At 41.1% G+C, this 16,668-nt stretch overlaps 1 long non-coding RNA gene across 1 annotated transcript in view; it reads right to left on the reverse strand.

The window, feature by feature from the left end:
- Positions 1-2,464: 2,464 nt before the first annotated feature.
- The window catches only part of LOC108314941, a 248,071-nt gene continuing 233,867 nt past the window's right edge, over positions 2,465-16,668 (reverse strand). Inside the window, exon 4 of the long non-coding RNA XR_001829742.2 lies at positions 2,465-2,785. This is a non-coding gene — a long non-coding RNA (uncharacterized LOC108314941). The remainder of the gene's footprint in view (positions 2,786-16,668) is intronic.

The following is a 16,668-nucleotide window of genomic DNA, read 5'->3' on the forward strand; positions in this document are numbered from 1 at the left end:
CTGCCTCAGCCTCCCAACGTGCTGGGATTACAGGCATGAGCCACCACGCCTGGCCCAAAAAATTACATTTAAGACAAGTAGCAAAATAAAACTTGCTAAAACATTTTGCAAAATCATCGCTACATTCTCATCTTTTCCAATATGCGATTTTCATGTAACTTGAATGTATATTCCAAGTAGACAGAAATTTGTCTTAGGCTGTAGATCTCATCCGCTTTGTAGGTTAGTCTCTGTGAGCACAGGATACCTGAAAACTGGTTAATGAATAATATTTCAGAAATCTTTACTAACATGCTAATCACAATGGGATAGCTCTCATTTAATTACTTTTAAAAAAAACTAAAAGAAAACATCGGTATTAATATTATCCTCATAGCTGAGGAAATTAAAGTTGAAAGAGGCTAAATAATTTACCTAAGGCCACATCTCTAGGGGTGACGGAACCGTGATTTGAACCTGGGAATTCTGCTCCCAAGCACTTAGCTACTACACAATATTACCCTGGTGGCAGTACTGGAGTCCTTGATTTCATAGGGGAGGGGAGGAGACTCATGTATTTGCCCTAGAAACATCTTATTATAATGTCAGACTAACAAAGATCCAATCTACTGAGATTTGCCTACAGAAATACCTAGAGGACCTAAACTTCACAGATTCCTTTGCCTACAAAATATGCTTCCTGCACAAAGTCCAGAAGCAAGGCCAGAGCCCCCCTGAATTATGGGGATCGGTGGGGGCCCATGGCTATCTACCTGCTTTCAGTTATCTGGAGATACTGTGCCTCCTGAACTGTGCACATACCAAAAAATGTCAAGGTCATCAATATTTACATCTCATGAACCCAAAAGTCCCATTAAAACGGTACCAGTTATTTATGGGAGGGTTTTATTTACCTGGCATAGATGGGAGAGGAGGGGAAGCTTGGAACTATTCACCACTTTATCGTAATCTCTAATATGAGAAGTCTACTGCCACCACCAAGGCTTCAGAGTCAAACCCGAAATATTTGTAACATAAAAATATCATGGATGCTACTCAATTTTCATGAGTCTAATGTTACCAACAGTAAGTCAGAAGACCCCATCACATTAGGCGCAACAGGAAAGCTTGAATAGCAAGCAATTTTGAAATGATGATGATCTACTAAATGCCAGATACAGCATTAAATTCTTGTTCTAAATGCTGTATCTGACTTTTTTTTTTTTTTTTTTTTTTTTAAAGACCGGGTTTCACCATGTTGGTCAGGCTGGTCTTGAACTCCCAACCTCAGCTGATCCGCCCACCTTGGCCTCCAAAGTGCTTGGATTACAGGTGTGAGCCACCACACCCGGACTGTATCTGACTTTTTTAAAGAAATGGTGTCTTGCTCTGTCGCCCAAACTGGAGTGCAGTGGTGCAATCTTGGCTCACTGTAACCTCCGCCTCCCACGTTCTAGCAATCTCCTGCCTCAGACTCCCAAGTAGCTGGGACTACAGGTGCATGCCACCACACACAGCTAATATTTGTATTTTATTAGAGACGGGGTTTCACTGTGTTGCCCAGGCTGGTCTTGAACTCCTGAGCTCAGGCAATCCACCCACCTCAGCCTCCCAAAGTGTTTTTTTTTTTAGTATGAACACAGACTAGTCGTGTTGTGCACACTCCACCCCTTCCTAAAAACGTTGCTGTATTTGTTATATTTCTTTCTCTTTTTTTTTGAGACAGTGTCTCACTCTTTCACCCAGACTGGAGTGCAATCTCAGCTCACTGCAGCCTTCACCGGATTCCAGGTGATCGTCCCACCTCAGCCGACAGAGAAGCTGGAACCACAGGCAACACGCCACCACATCCAACTAATTTTTGTTATTATTTGAAGAGATGAGGTCTCACTACGCTGCCCAGGCTGGTCTCGAACTCCTGGGCTCAAGTGATCCACCTGCCTCAGCATCCTGAAGTGCTGTGATTACACGTGTGAGCCACCACCGCACCCAGCCAACACTCCTAATTCCTTTTATTTTTCTTTGGGACAGAGTGTCGCTCTGTCACCCAGACTGGAGTGCAGCGGTGCGATCTCAGCTCACTGCCACCTCCACCTCCTGGGTTCAAGTGATTCTTCTTCAGCCTCCCGAGTAGTTGGGACTACAGCCACATACCACCACACCCAGCTAATTTTTGTATTTTTAGTAGAGATGGGGTTTTGTCATGTTGATCAGGCTGGTCTCAAGATCCTGGCCTCAAGTGATTCACCTGCCTCAGCCTCCCAAAGTGCTGGGATTACAAGCATTAGCCACCGCCCCTGGTCCACTCCTAATTCTTGATAATTCTTTGCCCTTGTAAAAAGAACCTGAGTTCTATAAATAGGCCACTAAGTTTCTCTGATTTCTCAATATAAGAATATCCAGAACAGAAAGCATGGAGGAAAGACGTATAAAATTTAACAGGGCGTCTGCATGATGTAACCAGGATTGACATACTAACCTTTTTAACGAAAATCTCCATGAAAATATAAAACAGGAAAACTCTGAAGACGCTCCTATTTGCTAAGGGTATATCCAGAAAGTATCAAAAGTTGTATTCTCCCAGTTGAAATCGTCTCAGTTTTGTCTTCCTGTTTTGATTACCGGTCTCTTGAAAAGGGGCCTGTGGTGTTGCAAATGATCCCATTACTCACTCCTCTCAGGTAACTCTGCTGGAAAGGGAAGGAAGTAAATCTTGGAGTCCTTCACCTCCATCCCTTAATCATATACACGCATGCCCTCAAAAGTTGTAAATCACTGTCTTTCACTGCATTGCCATGATTCACACCTGAAACAGAGCAGAGAAGACAGGTACTCAGAAATGCCAGGCCCGGAAAATAAGGCATCTTAATACATGAAAATCAATGATACTTGGGCACACCAGTATTGCTTCTTCTCAAACAGACATCACACCAGCAAGTACAGTATATCATTCTAATTAAGGGTCATCAGCCGTGTTAAAGGCAAATTTTATAGAGCAAAGCTTTCCAAACAGAACGTTTTAGGACTCAGTACCCTTTCCAAGTGCTATTAAAACCAAACATCTCTATCATGTTAATCCATTTGGGTGGCATGACTTTAATTAGTAAAATTAGCCCTGTTTGGCCAACTTTCCTCTCATAAACCATGCAAGGCAGAAACATGACCAATCGTATGTTTTAAGGTGCCACCTAATGATATAAAAGCACCTACCTACCTTTACACACAAGTGTTTAAAAATCAAAACACACCATCAATGTTGAAGAAAAAATATTTGAGGTTATCCTATTTATTACAATGATGTGCTCATGAAGAAAAAGGGTTCCAATAGTCAACAGCCTTCTTTTAATTTAATTACCAGAAAATGCAGCCAGTTTTCAGGTTTACCTGAATGTTATCAGTTTGAGTGGATTTTCCTGCTCAGTACACAGCTGCCTTGCTTCCACAGGTCTTGCTGGGAAGAGGCAGTAACAGAAGTGCATGCTCAGTATTTTCAAGCACGTTTAAAATCTCTCTAGCCGGGGAGATAAGAACACCTCCCTCTTGCCAAGCAAATGCCAACAACCAACAGAATGAGGCCAAATGATAAAAAACACCTCCTCCAGATTTTACTAAACTTCTTCGTTGAGCTTGTGCCATCATTATCAGCCGGCCTTCACAACTGCCAGTCTGTTCCATTCAATTTCCCATCAACTCAACATCAGCAGGATAACAGTACAATGGTCTCCCAGCTCCTAGATTTGGGAGATTGATGAGGGGATGCTAATGAGGGCTCTGCCTGCAAGATGTATTTTTCATATTTGACTCTCCAACCTTAATTTTGCATCATTCAAAAATCTGAAACTAATGCTCATGTTGGGTACAGAAATGACGCATTTTCAGCAAGAGCCAGGCCAGGCTGACAGACTGTTTCTTGAACTGCCTTTCAGCAAAATGGCTGCCTCAAGGATTAGGTTCTGAAATGGCTGAGAACAGGGATTTGTAAGACAAAGAATGACACGTATTTCTGACAGCTGTGAATATATACATAGGCTAGAAGTATCTTTTTTTTAAAAGCCATTGTGGTACATTTAAATGGAATAATGTAATTGAAAATACATTTTTTTTAAAAAAGAATGAACTCAATGCTACCACACTTTCAAGGCTGTTTTCTTTTTTTAATTGATTTTAAAGGACTTTGTATTAAGATCATAAGCCCTATGTTGCCAGACCAAAAGCTCTTTGCATAGAAATGACCGTGGTCTGCTCCACTTTCAACACAGGATTCTCTTACTCAGACTCCATCACCACTATATTTTTTAAAAGGCATCTCCTTTGAATTTTGGGTTGTACTGTGGAAACTTACAACTAATAATGCCTAAGCCTAAATGTATATGCACACACAAAAATTATTCTTTTCCCTCAATAAGCCTCTGCTAATATCTGTCATCCCTATTAAAGTACATGGATATAATATGTTCCTAATAAAAGGAATACACCTTGACGCACATTCTACCACAGAACAGGAGTCCCTGAGGTTACTTCAAACTTACTAGTACCATGAATTTGCTTTTGGATAACAATTTTTTTTTCTCAAATCCCATGGGTTATGTTTTAACTCCAGCTTTAAAACTGTGCAAATGGAAGGAAAACTATCTTAGTAAACATACACCTATCATCAGGTTTAAGAGAATTTTATTTCTAGACTTAGAAACGTTCCTTAAACAACCTCATATAAACCACAGATGCTGATGCCTGTTAGATATTAAGTGTCAAAGATTAACCTACAATGACCTATCTCTGCATCATATTCCAGGGTCACTTAAATATGAATACGGGATGATGCCACTTAGCTAAAAACGAAGATGTAACACAGATGCATGTCAGACTTTTAAAATGATCTTTGGGAAGTCTCAAAGGCTTATACTATCCTAAAACAGCAAATACTGACATCCATTTTTTGTCTTTTTTTTTTTTTTTTTTTTTTTTAAGTGTAACACCAGTAAACCACATTCAAGGTCAGAAAAAAGCCTACTTGGCCACCTGAGTAACTGCCATATTTGGTATTCAAAATTAAAAAGTGGAGAGTTAAAAGTGGTAGTTACATGCTGGATTTCTTTGTAAACTTAAAATTGGGGCAGTAAAAAAAACAAAATAAGGACAACTCATTTAATGGCCTTTGGTCAGCTCACTTGTTAAAGATACACTGATTTACATACACAGTCAAAGAATAGCACTTAACAGAATGACTAATGTCATAATCGGACACCTTTATTGAGTCATGTATACAAGAAACAGTCCCAAAATTGTAAGGCCTGCCTCAAGTAGGCTAAGAGGTAACTGAATGTTGTAAAATAGTAAAATATATGAAGAGACATGCATATAGCAAGAAATGCAGTCAGCAAAATGTCACTAAATTATACCCTTCAATCTGTCTTGCCTCTAAAATGCATCCCCATCAGACAGCCCTTCACCCACTCCACGCAACCAGAAAGGGAGTTGCAAGTCTGCAAGTCAAATGACAGCCCAGGAGTTTGTGGGTTTTCTAAATGGTGGTTTGAGATTTAGGTTTTCTTTCTCCATATAAGTAAAAGACCCATCAAAATGTTCTCCTGACACTACAGAATCATAGACAAAAAGGTTTATAGACTGAGTAGTTTACCAATTTCTTTTGATCAAAAGCAGTTAGAGGAGCAACTAGGTCAGATATCCCTTCTACCTGCCACTTGATTATTTGTGGGGAGACTTAAAGCTGGTTTTATTGATGTGCCAGGAAATGTTTCTCATATCAACTCAGCACTGGAGAGTAAGCCACAGATATTTAATTTCAATTAGAAAGTAACAGTCCCCCAAAACATAAAACCATTATTTCCAATGCCATAATTTTAAGGGGGAAATTTGGGGAAGAGTACAAAAAACTCCTACAGATACAAAAAGGATTGATGTTATTAGGAAGCACAGGAGGAACTGATTTTTATTACTCAAAGAGTATTGCTTAAGAAGCTCAGATTACAAGAGAGGCGCAGCTTTAGGAGTTTTGTATTCCAGGTACCAACATGAGTTACCAGTCAAAGGGAGCCTCTTCAGAAAATTATCATGATTTACTGATGCGTACCTGTAGTAATGTATTAGATAGATACAGAGACAGGTGTGTGTGTGTGTGTGTGTGTGTGTGTGTGTGTGTGTGTGTGTAATTTATAAGCTATTGTGTGTAATTTATATGCTATTGTGTGTGTGTAATTTATATGCTATAGTGTGTGTGTGTGTGTGTAATTTATATGCTATAGTGTGTGTGTGTGTAATTTATATGCTATTGTGTGTGTGTGTCTGTGTGTGTGTGTATTTTAAGACCACCACTGATGTTGTAAATGATTCAAGAATTATATAGGGAAAGCATAAATATATTTCTCTATCTCTGTCTACCTGGCTAACAAAAAGCTCTTAGAGCTGAAAAGTTCTAAGAGGCAGCTTGTTATCACAGAGCCTTGAATCTATAAATCTTACAGCTGACATTTCCCAACGTGGGGCAACAACAAATTAGAGAATGAAGAAGGGCACTTCAATTCTTAAGGGCATGAATGGCAGCCGCTGGGCTCATCTGGAATCCTTGGCTCATGCAAACTTGTTCATGCATTTGGTGTATTCATATAACGTGCCTATTTGCTCGGCGTAAAACCAGTAAGATGGCTGAACACTTGCTCTCGTCCATTTGTTGACTCACAACAACTCAAGGATTACATGCCACATAAAAAGAACCTGACCAGCTGGGAGGAGGCGTCAAGGACTTGATGAAATAGCACAAAGTCTTGTCTTGTTTTTTCTCTGGAAAAAGCCAAAAAGAAAATATTGTTTTCTAATAATTCTAATAGCCCTTTCATTTCTCCTCTCGTTATAAAAACTAGAATGTATTCCCAGCATGTGTCGATGGATGGTCACAACTCGTCCTCAAAAATCAGGTGCTTTAGGTGAACGGGCCAATATGGAATCTCAAGGGCAATTAAGCTGTTGTTTTGTACACACTTTTATGATGAGCTCGATATGCTTCTAGATGGTAAATATAATCTCCGAAGAAAAAAAAAATCATCAAAATGAAAACCTTAAGTTCCCGAGTCAGAGACACCATGAGAAACAGTGTCAGTATTGTCTTCAAGCATAATCATTAATTAAATAAGACTTCATGTATTTACTAGGAAAATGGGTCAACCTGGTACTCTTCATAAGGGGACAAAACAGTCTAAGTGATTCTAATAAAAACGTTCTCAAATCTCTCTTATTTTACAACCAATTGGAAAACAACAATCACATATCTTCCATAGTTGTCATACCAATATTAAATAAATGTCTTATTTACCTCTTTACCTCATTTATATTCTCAGAGATACACAAGTATTTGGCCAAAACAGAATATACTTTAAAAATTAATCACTTAAAATTTTCCTTCTAAAAGACATTCTGCCTTTATCTTGCCATACAAAAGACTATCATTTCTTAAACCATTACTTTGTACCTACTCAATTCCTACTCATGTGGTTCCTTGGGAAGCTGGATTTCTCCAAATGTATTTGTTTTTATTAAACAAATGTCCAACAACTTTCGGAATTAACAAATGGACTAGCAGCCCCAAAGCACTGCCAGCTAAATAAGCAATTAACCTGAGAACACAAACACATCCCAGGCTACTGAATTCAGAACATTCTCAGATTATAGCCAATTGCCAAACTCATTCATCTCAGCAAGTCACTGTGCCAAGCCTTTCTTGGTAAAGACAAGCACAACCTCAGGATCTTTCTTTACCTTCTCTCACTTTAAGAAGTATCAAAAAATTAGATATGTATCAATTCATGAAAAAACTTATTTAGAACATGACCATTATTTATCCTTTCCAGCTCTAATATTTAATGAAAACATCTAAAGTTAACTCATAAAAATCTCTGCCTGTTTAAAACAATTCTTAGTATTGAACGCATTTCATTAAGTCCAGAGTCATGATTTTGGCTCACGAAGCATATATACCTACAAGATGTTCAGGAGCACCTAGAAGTCCTACTGCCCCCAAAACAATCTCTTCCTGGGCTGCTTGTCTAAAGATTCAAATCCCTACCATAGCTTGGTCTCTTAGGTACCAAAGCCCCTTGATACACCACCTAGCTATAAAACCTTCAGCATAAATTTACTTCATACAGGAATCTATTGGCCAAGGCTCAAAGGACATAATCAATTGAACAGGTAAGCCACGGTAGGAGAGGGAAGCAGAGGGAAAGTTCTATCTAGGGAGAGAAGCTTGCAATCAGTGTAAACTGGGCCACCACAGGCAGTGGAAAGATGGGGGAAACAGGAGATAAACGTTCAGGGAAGGCCGGGCACGGTGGCTCACGTCTGTAATCCCAGCACTTTGGGAGGCCGAGGTAGGTGGATCACAAGGTCAGGAGATCGAGACCATCCTGGCCAACATGGTGAAACCCCGTCTCCACTAAAAATACAAAAATGGGCTGGGCATTGCCAGGTGCGGTGGGTCACGCCTGTAATCCCAGCACTTCGGGAGGCTGAGGGAGGCGGATCACATGGTGATCCCCCGTTTAACATGGTGAAACCCGGTTTCTACTAAAAATACAAAAAAAAGTTAGTCAAGCATAAGGGTACGCGCCTCTAATCTCAGCCACTCAGGAGGCTGAGGCAGAATAATCACTTGAACCTGGGAAGCGGAGGTTGCGGTGAGCTGAGATCACACCATTGCACTCCAACCTGGGCAACAAGAGCGAAACTCCATCTCAAAAAAAAAAAAAAAAAAGAAAGAAAAAGAAAAAGAAAAAAGTCCCGGGAAAACGTATCAGATACAACTTCAGTCCATTTTGAAGTAGAAAATGTTGGGATCTGGTTGCCAGTATCTCAAGGTTTGTGTTTCCGTCATCTGCACTCCTAGTCAACTAAGACCAACACACACTGGCTGGAGAAGGAGACAGCAAACTCTTCCTTCCTGGTCTGGTCTGGAATTCTGCCTTCTCTCGCTCCGTGCCCTGGGTACCTGCCAGCCCCGACACCCGCTTCCACTGTCTATCATCACTGGGATCTTCTTCTTCTAATTGCTCTGGATTTGTTTTGTGTTTTCCTATTCTTTTCTCCCATTCTTTCATAAATTTTCAGAAAGAAGAAGAATTTAAAATGCTTTGCCCAAGCAAGCCACAATCTTTTAAAAATTCCAATCTGCTGAAAATATTTACATTCAGGGAAAGTGTTGCTCTGTTTACCTCGGAGAGCCCACAGATATTTAAACAAGGGGAAAACAATTCTGGTCTATTGATCCCGAGTCTAGGCTTTATCCACCAGGACCAGCTGTTTCTCGCAAGTTACTATTCTGAAAAAGTCACTTCTATTTAGGTTTTAAACCCACATTTAAAAACTTACCAAGACATAAAAATGCTGGCCTTCTGAGTGGGATGACATTCAGTCAGAACTGGAAGACAAAGCTGAGCTACCACGGTCGGGCTCAGCTCCTGGCCTCCATCTCGCTGTCTGTCCAAAGAGCATTTAACATTTTAATATTAAAATAGTGGCCCGATGCAGCGGCTCATGCCTGTAATCCCAGCACTCTGGGAGGGCAAGGTGGGCGGATCACGAGATCAGGAGTTCGAGAGCAGCCTGGCCAACACAGTGAAACCCCATCTCTACTAAAATGCAAAAATGTGCCAGGTGTGGCGGCAGGTGCCAGTAACCCCAGCTACTTGGGAGGCTGAGGCAGGAGAATCACTTGAACCCGGGAGGTGGAGGCTGCAGTGAGCTGAGATGGTACAACTGTACTCCAGCCTGGGCAACAGAACTAGACTCTGTCTCCAAAAAAAAAAAAAAGGTATTCTCCTTTCCCCTTTCTTTCATCTAAAAATGGCAGTCCCAGTCTACTTTGGGCACAGTTCTGCATTCGTTTATTCAACATCAAGCCACTTAGGAGAAATCAAAGTTAATTTGTTCATTAAACCTTAAGAGAAGCTGGGCACAATGACTCATGCCTATAATCCCAGCACTTTGGGGACTGAAGCAGGACAATCACTTGAGGCCAGGAGTTCAAGACCAGCCTGGGCTACATAGTGAGATGTCATCCCTACTAAAAATTAAAATAAATTAGCTGGGTTCTGTGGCATTCAACTATGCTGCCAGCTACTCAGGAAGCTAAGACAGGAGGACCCCTTTGACCCAGGAATTTGGGGCTACAGTAAGCTATGACTGTGCCACAGCACTCCTGCCTGGGCAACAGATTCTGTCTTAAGAAACATAAAAATAAACCTTGAGAGAGTTAAGAGTAAATTGTGACACTACCATGGTCTCTGGCAGGTGAGTTATGAACTGTGTTCTGGTCTGAAGAAAATTCTGGAACATAAACTCTACTGGGTCATACAGTTCTAACTTTTATCAGGTAAAGAAATCCTATCTCTAGAGATTGGCAGAGTCAATATAGCTTCTTTTTCTTTTTCTTCTTTTTTAATACAGGGTCTTGCTCTGTTGCTCAGGTTGGAGTGCTGTGGCACAATCTTGGCCATTACAGACTCTGCCTCCTGGGTTGAAGGGATTCTCCTGCCTCAGCCTCCTGAGTAGCTGGGGTTACAGGTATGCACTGCCACACCAAACTACTTTTTGTATTTTTAGTAGAGACAGGATTTCTCGAACTCCTGACTTCAAGTTATCCGCCTGCCTCAGCCTCCCAAAGCGCTGGGAATGCAGGCATGCGCCATTGTGCCTGGCAATAACTACAGTTTCTTTCCCAGGAGGTTTAGAACAGTCACGTTTTTCAAAGCTGAGTAAAGACAACCACAAGGTTTGTGTTTTCGTCGTCTTAAAGTTTCGTCAAACTTTAAGCTTCTCTTAAGGTTTAATGAACAAATTAACTTTGATTTCTCCTAAGTGGCTTGATGTTGAATAAACGAACGCAGAACTGTGCCCAAAGTGGACTGGGACTGCCATTTTTAGATGAAAGAAAGGCAGGGGAAAGGAGAATACTTTTTTTTTTTTTTTTTGGAGACAGAGTCTAGTTCTGTTGCCCAGGCTGGAGTAGAGTTGTACCATCTCAGCTCACTGCAGCCTCCACAAGACACAGCATTAAGTTTTGCTCTTCTGATGTCATTTCTTACTCGGAAAAGGAGGAAGAATTACATAGGACAAATGCAGAAAACTACCGGGAATTAACCAGCCACAGCAGGGGATGGGCCCACTCTCAGCCCCTGCATTCATCTAAGCGTCGCAGTTAACGCACAGCAGGACTTCTGCCATGGGCTCTTCAGCTATCCAACAGCTTCCTGCTTCTCATTATCATCGCTGTATACAACACAAGGAAAAATAAGTGGCATAGTAAAGCAAAGTGTTTTGACACCCCAACAAAGTAAGAGACACAGCTGAGCTCCTCTGGCAACTTAAGTTTAAAGATGAACTGAAGACAGCACCTTCCCTTCTCTGTTAGAAAATACTGCCTTGAGCACAGTACTCTTGAGACTGGTGCTTCTAATCTTCTAAAGGAAAAATGCTTTTCTGTCCCTGAGTTCTGTCTCCAACCTGTGGTCCTATAGATCTCCCCTGAGAGCTTCCACCTCTCCTGCATCACGCTCACCTTACACCAGCCATGACTCACACGCAGGCAGAAGAATAAACATCACTAGCTTAAAAAAGAGAAGTAGATATTTGTATACCCTTCTTCACAGAGCATTAGTCCCAACAGCCAAAAGGCAGAAGCAGCCTAAATGTCCATCACTGGATGAATGAGAAAACAAAATGTGACACATACATACAATGGTATACTACCCAGCCATGAAAAGAAGTGTGATGCAGGCTCCAACATGGATCAACATGGGAAACATGCTAAGTGAAATAAGCCACGTACAAAAAAGCAAATGTGGTGCGATTCCATCACATGAAGTATCTGGACACTCAGACACAGGAAGCAGCATGGTGTTGCCAGGGGTTGAGAGGAGGGGGAAACGGTCAGTGGCTGGTTAGCAGGTACAGAATTTCAGCTTTGCAAGACAAAAGGTTCTGGAGACTGCTTGCACGATGATGTGAATGTATTTAACACTGCTGAATTGTGCACTTAGAAATAGTAAAGATAGTAAGTTTTACACTGGGTTTTTATTTTATTTTTATTTTTATTTATTTATTTTTTTTGAGACGGAGTTTCACTCTTGTTACCCAGGCTGGAGTGCAATGGCGCAATCTCGGCTCACCGCAACCTCCGCATCCTGGGTTCAGGCAATTCTCCTGCCTCAGCCTCCTGAGTAGCTGGGATTACAGGCACGTGCCACCATGCCCAGCTAATGTTTTGTATTTTTAGTAGAGATGGGGTTTCACCATGTTGACTAGGATGGTCTCGATCTCTTGACCTCGTGATCCACCTGCCTCGGCCTCCCACAGTGCTGGGATTACAGGCTTGAGTCACCGCGCCCGGCGGGTTTTTTAATCACAATTAAAAATAAATTAAAAAGAGAAATATACTTGTAAGCCCATAAACTGGAAGTAAATGCAGTTTATCTTACAATGGCATTTTTACTGTGCTTTTTTTAAGGTATCCATCTAGTAAGAATCTACTTTGTATAATGGTGTGACTCATCTGCTTCTCTCAAATAAGAGCTACTTGTATCATCCATTGTTTTACAGTCAAGGCACAGAGGAAGTTTTGCAAAAATCACACAATTGCAAACAAATGGAATTTGGTCCATATTTCACGCTCCTTTATCTCATACATGCCCCCTCTCTTTGTAAAGAGTCTTAGAGGAGTAAGACTCCATTCCTTAACTGCCTACAAGTCTTTCCCCCATCCACACCCACTAACGGTTTCTCCCGAAGGCCACCAATTACCTCCGTATCACCACTGCTCACTATTGCAAGCTTATCTTCACTTGGCTTCTCTGTGGCATGAGACACAGTTGGACCCACCCTTTCCTTCTGGAAATTCTCTTTTCTCCATTTTCTGGACAGGATTCTTCCCAGTAATCCTTCTACTTGTCTGACCACTCCTTCCTTATCACGTTCTTAAACAACAGATTTTCTTCCCCAATTTCCACCCAAACAAGGGCTACTTGATGACTAAATGAGAAATTAAGTAATATTTACTTTAAACGTATTTCACACATTGCCAGGGTTCTTATGAAATTTTCAGGTTCTAGAGCCTTCTGGATACAGGCTCTCTAGAACTGTCACTTGAAAGTGAGGATTCTTTTTACTTACACCTCTCAATGCCTACCACAATGTAAACCTTAACAAAGACCTGTTAACTTTTTTTTTTTTTAGACAGTGTTTTGCTCTTGTTGCCCAGGCTGGAGTGAAATGGCCCCATCTTGGCTGATTGCAACCTCCGCCTCCCAGGTTCAAGCAATTCTCCTGTCTCAGTCTTCCAAGTAGGTGGGATTACAGGCATGTACCACCAGGCAGGCTAATTTTTGTATTTTTAGTAGACAGGCTTTCAGCATGTTGGTCAGGCTGGTCTCAAACTCCTGACCTCAAGTGATCCACCCGCCTTGGCCTCCCAAAGTGCTGGGATTACAGGCGTGAGCCACCGCGCCCAGCCCCAAAGTAATCTTAATTTAACTAAATGCTCACATTCAAACCTGCTTTTCCAGGTTTACTCTTCCAGTTTTCACTGTGTAAAGCTCCCAAATTATTCAAATGTCAAGTTCACCCAAAGGCCAGTTAAGGGTCTAACGTGGGCTCTAGATAATAGCTAAAACAGTAGAAAAATTGCTTCATTTAACTGACTGTTTAATTCTCAGGCCCCTGCCAGCTCTCCTTGTCTCCAAAAGGCCCTGAGCTGTGAAACAGGAATGGCCACCGCATCCTGCCCCTCCCCAGCAATTATGCCCCAACTGGCATTTCTGCCCTCCAAGTGCCTCGTCCCAGTATGAAGCATGAAATGAGATTCAAGCATTCAAACAATGTTCCTGCATCTTCCAATTCAATTAGTTGAGTTAAATACTTAAAACCCTCATAAGAGAAAATTACAGGAAGCTCAAAAGGTATACCCATGTTGGAGTCAGCTAAATTTTGATGAAGAGTAAATTAAGTTAGCTATAGATTAGATTCACAGTATCTCACGGACTAGGAAGTTACGAAGCAGCGTTGCCTCAGCCTTTGTTACCTGCCCTGGAAGACTCTGCTCTACCCACAGGCCCCTGTCAATGCTCTCCATTGCACCCTTTTTGGAATACATTCCGAAGTCTACTTCTGATCTCTGACCTCATACATGTTCTCCTGTTGGTTCTATGCTCAGCATAATGGAATGTTAATAAGCTGTATGACTTACTCTACAAAAATCAATGGTCTCGATCCGGGCTGGTAAATAAGCTACTGTGGTGGGTATGGCTATCCACACAGCATTAGGTACCATTTGATAAAGACACAGCCTCCAAAGAACAAAAATGTATCCTAGGGAATTCGGAGCTTTCATAAACTGACTTTTTGTTTGATTTAGATATTTTAAAAATCAAACTTTTTGTTGGATTTAGACTAATTTTTCACCTCCTTCTACATACCTGAAAAACAGCAAGGTGGCAGATCCCCGACCACCAACATCCAAAATATTGTACAACATGAGAAGATAAAATTTCAATGGAGAATCACCAGTACTGAGTTATGAATCTGGGGACACAGTTGACTGGTAGAAGAAAGGCTTCTGTCTAGGAATAAAAGAACTACATAACAATAACCCCCTGGTAGATCAAACCAGGACATTTAAAAGGCACATGGTGGAATTCAACATCAATTTTTGATAAAAATTATTTTCAACAAATGAAAGGTCATTCTTTGATAACAGAAGTGTGACAGTACATGAGGCTGACCCAAGAAAGTTTCAATTTTAAGGTGCAACAGATTTTTAAAAAGATCATCTTGCTTTGAAACAGTAAGAAAACAAAAACTTCTGAGAGTTATAGAAAACACATTTTCTTTTTTCCTGGGGTTATCTTGAATTGTATGTGTATTCACTGTTAAGGTTTTTTCAGTATTTTGTTTTAACAGAGCACAACTGTAAAATTATCATCGTTACCAAGCCAGAAGGTTCTAATTTTTTTTTTTTTTTTTTTTTTTTTAAAAGGTTTTTTTTTTTTTTTTTTTTTTGAGACAGAGTTTTGCTCTTGTTACCCAGGCTGGAATACAATGGCACAATCTTGGCTCACTGCAACCTCCACCTCACGAATTCAAGTGATTCTCCTGCCTCGGCCTCCCAAACAGCTGGGATTACAGGCATGCGCCACCATACCTGGCTAATTTTGTATTTTTAGTAGAGATGGGGTGTTTCCATGTCGGTCAGGCTGGTCTCAACCTCCTGACCTCAGGTGATCTGTAAACCTCAGCCTCCCAAAGTGCTGGGACTACAGGCATGAGCCACCGCACCCAGCCCAGACTGGCTTGCATAGCCAATTTTATTACTGTTCTTAAATTCCCTACAGACAATGAACTTTCTTATTGCCTGTAAAGAGAGCTCAGCATTCTCACCGTCCCCAAACCCCTTCGAAGAAGAACAGATTACACGGAACATAATCGTCACCACCACCTCCATGAAGTCTTCCTGACTGCAATCCTCCCCCACATCCAGGTCCCCATAACTCCTCACTTGTTACACAATTGCCATTTGCTGTTTTTCTTTCTCCTTGCTAGATTTTGGGTGTGTGTGTGTGTGTGTCTTGTTTTTTTTTGTTTGTTTTTTTTTTGTTGTTGTTGTTTGTTTTTTTTTTTTTTTTTTTTGAGACAGAGTGATGCTCTGTCGCCAGGCTGGGGAGCAGTGGCCAACTCGGCTCACTCCAACCTCCATCTCCCAGGTTCAAGCGATTCTCCTGCCACAGCCTCCCAAGTAGCTGGGATTACAGGTGTGTGCCACCATGCTTGGCTAATTTTTTGTATTTTTAGTAGAGACAGGGTTTCACCGTGTTAGCCAGGATGGTCTCGATCTCCTGACCTCATGATCCGCCCACTTCGGCCTCCCAAAGTGCTGGGATAACAGGTGTGAGCCACCGCGCCTGGACGATTTTGGGGTTCTTAAGGTCATACCCTTAATCTACTTTCACGGTATTTCCAAATGGCTGGCAGAGTGCGTAAACCAGTTCTTCAACACAGTCATTAATTTTAGAAGAGGCCACTGAGCATCTGTTCTTGACCAGGCCTTGCTCTAGGCACTAAGATTACTGCAGAGAACAAAACTTATGGCAGCCGGCACTAAGCTTACATTCAAGCGGTGTTTACATAAATGGGTCAACATTAGAGCGCTAACAACCTCTTCCTAATGGGTTGGAAACTTTACTCAGCAAAACAAAAAGAAAACACACACATGGCCAGCTTTTACATATTCCTTTCAAATTGTGAAAGTTAAGTCTAAGTCTGATTTGCAAATGAAATTTAGAATCCTAGAATTATCACCTAACACATGGATTTCCCTTGATCAATGATAAACGTCAAAGGACATGAGCCAGGGCCCTTCAATTTCCATCATACCACTACGAAGCACACTGTAACCTACCCTTGGATACAGCCGAAATTATCTCCAAAACTTGAAGACCATGTTTCATGGAAACATCTCTTTCATAGAAGAGATATTTAAGGAGAACCAGTCTTTCACCACTGCTCACTACCATTTCCGTAGTTATAATTTTCTAAATCCTTTTATTTTTTTTATAAATTTTTTTTTTTTTTGTTTTTTTTTTTTTTTTCTTATTTTTTTTTTTTTGAGACGGAGTTTCACTCTTGTTACCC

The sequence above is a fragment of the Cebus imitator genome, unplaced genomic scaffold (genome assembly GCF_001604975.1).
Source record: "Cebus imitator isolate Cc_AM_T3 unplaced genomic scaffold, Cebus_imitator-1.0 Scaffold165, whole genome shotgun sequence".
NCBI classification, from domain to species: domain Eukaryota; kingdom Metazoa; phylum Chordata; class Mammalia; order Primates; family Cebidae; genus Cebus; species Cebus imitator.